We start from the raw sequence: 5,240 nt of genomic DNA, 5'->3' as shown, positions 1-5,240 counted from the left end.
ACAGTTGATTGTGATGCACACAGTCAAAGGCTTTGGCATAGTCAATAAAGCAGAAGTAGATGTTTTTCTGGAACTCTCTTGCTTTTTTGATGATCCAGTGGATGTTGGCAATTTGATCTCTGGTTCTTCTGCTTTTTCTAAAATCAGCTTGAACATCTGGAAGTTCACGGTTCACATATTGCTGAAGCCTGACTTGGAGAATTTTGAGCGTTACTTTACTAGCGTGTGAGATGAGTGCAATTGTGCAGTAGTTTGAGCATTCTTTGGCATTGCCTTTCTTTGGGATTGGAATGAAAACTGACCTTTTCCAGTCCTGTGGCCACTGCTGAGTTTTCCAAATTTGCTGGTCATGATTAATTGGTAGCAATTTATTCTAATCGTTTTATGTTGTGTCATTCTTTCAAAATTATGCCCTGCCCCTTTCCCTCCTGTTACATTCCCACTCGGAGGTTTCACTCCCATATTCTTATGGGAAGCAGGAGGGTGAAGGTCCATCTTCTGTAAATTGCTTCGAGGGTGAGTAGAAATCCCTACCTAGCCATCATCTTGATGTAGAACTGCTGTAACTAGTTCCTTAGTCTTCTTATGTATCTTTTTGATTGATGAAGCATGTTTGTACCAGCACCGGTATACAGAAATATCTCTAAATGACAGAAGACTCAAAAGGCATGGTCAAATATCTGATTATAGTGTAACATAAAGTTTGGTTACAATAACCAGAATTAGAAATTATCACATTTAACATAACATACCAGATAACCCTAGTTAAATATTTCTCTTTAAGATGACTCAGGAGCCCTCTAAAACATCCCAAAGTTAGTTTTTAGTCAGATAAGATCGTAAGTTACTGGGAGACGGTCAGATCAGATAAGATCAGATCAGTCGCTCAGTCGTGTCCGACTCTTTGTGACCCCATGAATCGCAGCATGCCAGGCCTCCCTGTCCATCACCAACTCCCGGAGTTCACTCAGACTTGTGTCCATCGAGTCGGTGATGTCATCCAGCCATCTCTTCCTCTGTCGTCCCCTTCTCCTCCTGCCCCCAATCCCTCCCAGCATCAGAGTCTTTTCCGATGAGTCAACTCTTCGCATGAGGTGGCCAAAGTACTGGAGTTTCAGCTTCAGCATCATTCCTTCCAAAGAAATCCCAGGGCTGATCTCCTTCAGAATGGACTGGTTTGATCTCCTTGCAGTCCGAAGTTATAAAGATCTCAAAAGCAAATACAAATGACTTACAGCAAAGAAATTCACCTCAATCTATTTGTCAAAAGCAGCATTTCAGGAAAACTTCAGAGGGAGAAACCAAATACAGTCTTGTCTTAGCCCATTCCTAACAAAATCCATTTACCCAACTAAATTTAATCCGATCTTAGAAAATCCTGATCATGTGTAACTCTTTGCCTATATTAATCACACCAAAAAGCTTAAACCACTTTCAATGCCAGATATCCGTTTTGTCCTGAACATTTTTCAGATAACATGAGCCTGAAATTCATTCTGGCCAGATTATTTTGTATTTTTGAGTATTTACATGAGTATTTAATTTCCTTTAAGTCAATGAAATAGAACTCCTTTATGAATTAACTTTTGGCAATATCATACATCTATAATGATGTTTCCCTTGTGGCTCAGTCGGTAAAGAATCTGCCTACAGTGCAGGAGACCCGGGTTCTATCCCTGGGTCGGGAAGATCCCCTGGAGAAGGAAATGGCAACCCACTCCAGTATCCTTGCCTGGAGAATCTCATGGACACAGGAGCCTGGTGGGCCACAGTCCATGGGGTTGCAAAGAGTCGGGCACAACTGAGCAACTAACACTTCCTTACTTCCTTATACATCTATAATACACATATAAACACATATGAACACACAGACACAGAGACCTCATAGTTCCTGTTCCAGAATTTCAGCCATGGTCTTGAGAACCAAACCATTTTTCAAAAATAGTTCCTAAATACAGGAGAGGTTCCTTATCATCTTGTATATATTAAGGTAATCTTAAAGGTGGGATTATCCTTTTAATCAAGTTCTTTGTTACTCTTGCCTTTTCTATCTGTATGGCAAAAGTCTCCACCCATCCAGTGAATGCATCTACCTTTCCCAATAAATATTTGTATCCTCTGGACCTGGGCATCTGAGTAAAATCAATTTACCAGTTCTCCATGCTGCTTCCTTGGTGTTGAATGGATCTAAATAATGGAGGAGGGCGTGGCATTGTTCTAGGATTGTTTTGTCAACATGTGTCACACGATTTGGTAATCTGGGCCGCCATCATTTCCATTCCTTTACCCACAATCTTTGTAGTAAATTCCAAAGAGCTTCACATCCATAGTGTGTAGTTTCATATAGAAAGAAAGAAAGGGGAAAGTGAAGTCACTCAGTCGTGTCTGACTCTTTGCGACCCCATGGACTGTAGCCTACCAGGCTCCTCTGTCCATGGGATTTTCCAGGCAATGGTACTGGAGTGGATTGCCATTTCCTTCTCCAGGGGATCTTCCCAACCCAGGGCTCAAATCCGGGTCTCCTGCATTGTAAAGACATAAAGACATAAAGACAGACGCTTTAATGTCGGAGCCACCAGGGAAGTCTAGTTTCATATAAAGCCTTGATTACTTTCCATTGCTGAGCTTGTGTAAACATAATCTTTTCATCTAAGATATACCATCCCTTTTGATTTATTAAGCCTCTACTTTTAGCCCAGTCTTCTTCCTTGGTGTAGCAATGTTGTGACATTTCCTCCGTCAAGCCTAGGACTTTTAAAACTGCCCGTATTTTATCTGCTGATATGTCAGCTGCTTTCTTTGCTTCTTGGTCTGGTGATTTCCCTCTCCAATTTCAGACCTGGGATTCTGAGACTGGTGGGCCCTACAGTGAGCAGCAGCCATTTCTTGAGGGTCTTGCATAGTAACCTGTCAGGGAGCGTTTAACTTTAGGATGTTAAAGCGTTTAACTTTAGGATGTTAGGATGATTGTTTTTTGTTGTTTTCTGTTTCTCGTTAACCCTCTGTTCCTTATCAGTTCCTGGCAGACAGGATTGAGTGGGGCAGCACGCTGTTCCTAGGACTGAGGTCATGGGATGGGACACATACATGGATTTCCTTCAGTAACCTGTTCCCCTAAGGTAACATTGTTTAGTCACGACCCTCTTACTCAAGTTATGGATTGTCTTCTGGCCTTGTGACGATTGTTATTTCTTGTTATTCCCTTGGTAACGGTTGTTATATGTCTGGTTTTTTGTTCTTTGCCTAATTTTTTACCTAAAGCTTCCTTGTATAACAATATATAAGTGAAAGTGAAAGTGAAGTTGCTGTCGTGTCTGACTCTTCACGACCCCATGGACTGCAGCCTACCAGCCTCCTCCGTCCAAGGGATTTTCCAGGCAAGAGTACTGGAATGGGATGCCATTGCCTTCTCTGATATATAAGCTCAAGCAAACATGAATAAAGCATCCTTGTTCCACTAGAGACTTGGGTCCCCCGTGTCCTTCTTTCCCTTTCTGGCTAGTTCTTTGGAGCGTGGAGGCCTGCCAAGCTCATTTTCCTGCCTGGGCTTTCAAGACTTCCTCCAGAGAACGCCCTGTGCCTTTGTGAGCGGTACAAGCCCTATTCTAGGGCTTTATTGGTTTTCCACATAACCCAGAGTATATTAGTCTCTCTCTCTTTTGCTTTCTTTTTGTCAACTCCGATCCACCAGGTCCTGGTTTGTAAAAAAGACTGCAACAGTAGCCATTGGCTCGACCTCTTTGGCCAGACCTGGAACCTCGATATTCCACATTCCAGGGCCTATGAAATCTTCTATCTCAACTTCAGATTCAATCTGTCTCTTTCTGTTTTCTGTTAAAATCATTTGACGATGAGGGTGGTTCCTTTCCCCTTCCAGAAACAGAGTGGCCGCTGTAAGGTAAAGAACTAGAGAAGGTGAGGTTCGGAAAAAGAACGAGACCAGCACTTTACAGGAACAGATCACCTTTAATGAGGCGAGAAGGGGCAGCAGTGAGATTAGAGAGCTGCTGTGCTAGGTCAAGAAGAGAGTACGTATATATAGAAAACATATATGTGGAGATATATTGTTTTGAGGGAGTCTGTTTTTCCTCAAGATTATTTTTGATTAGTTAGCTTTAAGCAACTGGGGCAAGAAATTCCTGAGACCGGCCGCAGACTGGGATTGGCTGGGAGCTGAACGTACTCAATCTTAATGTCCATTCCTTTCTTCGGGGGAGAAAGTTCTTTATTCTGTGTAGAATGGTGGGGAGAACCTGGAGGGGAGTTTTAACTACAGGGTATTTTGAGCCATGTAGCTTTCCTTCAGCCCCTGACTTAGTTAATAAATCTCTTCCCATTAAAGGGATGGGACAATCAGGCACAAACAGAAATGAATGTAAAAACAGCTGACTGTTCATTTCAGTTCAGTTCAGTCACTCAGTCGTGTCCGACTCTTTGCAAACCCATGAATCGCAGCATGCCAGGCCTCCCTGTCCATCACCAACTCCCGGAGTTTACTCAAACTCACGTCCATCACTTCGGTGATGCCATCCAGCCATCTCATCCTCTGTCATCCCCTTCTCCTCCTGCCCCCAATCCCTCCCAGCATCAGAGTCTTTTCCAATGAGTCAACTCTTCGCATGAGGTGGCCAAACTACTGGAGTTTCAGCTCTAGCATCATTCTTTCCAAAGAAATCCCAGGGCTGATCTCCTTCAGAATGGACTGGTTGGATCTCCTTGCAGTCCAAGGGACTCTCAAGAGTCTTCTCCAACACCACACTTCAAAAGCATCAATTCTTCGGTGCTCAGCCTTCTTCACAGTCCACCTCTCACATCCATACATGACCACAGGAAAAACCATAGCCTTGACTAGACAGACCTTTGTTGGCAAAGTGATGTCTCTGCTTTTTAGTATGCTGTCTAGGTTGGTCATTACTTTCCTTCCAAGGAGTGTCTTTTAATTTCATGGCTGCAGTCACCATCTGCAGTGATTTTGGAGCCCAAAAAAATAAAGTCTGACACTGTTTCCACTGTTTCCCCATCTATTTCCCATGAAGTGATGGGATCAGATGCCATGATCTTCGTTTTCTGAATATTGAGCTTTAAGCCAACTTTTTCACTCTCCACTTTCACTTTCACCAAGAGGCTTTTGAGTTCCTCTTCACTTTCTGCCATGAGGGTGGTGTCATCTGCATATCTGAGGTTGTTGATATTTCTCCCGGCAATCTTGATTCTAGCTTGTGCTTCTTCCAGCCTAGCGT

The sequence above is a fragment of the Bison bison genome, unplaced genomic scaffold (assembly GCF_000754665.1).
Source record: "Bison bison bison isolate TAMUID 2011002044 unplaced genomic scaffold, Bison_UMD1.0 scf7180017864221, whole genome shotgun sequence".
Lineage (NCBI taxonomy): Eukaryota > Metazoa > Chordata > Mammalia > Artiodactyla > Bovidae > Bison > Bison bison.
This window is presented reverse-complemented; position numbering follows the sequence as displayed.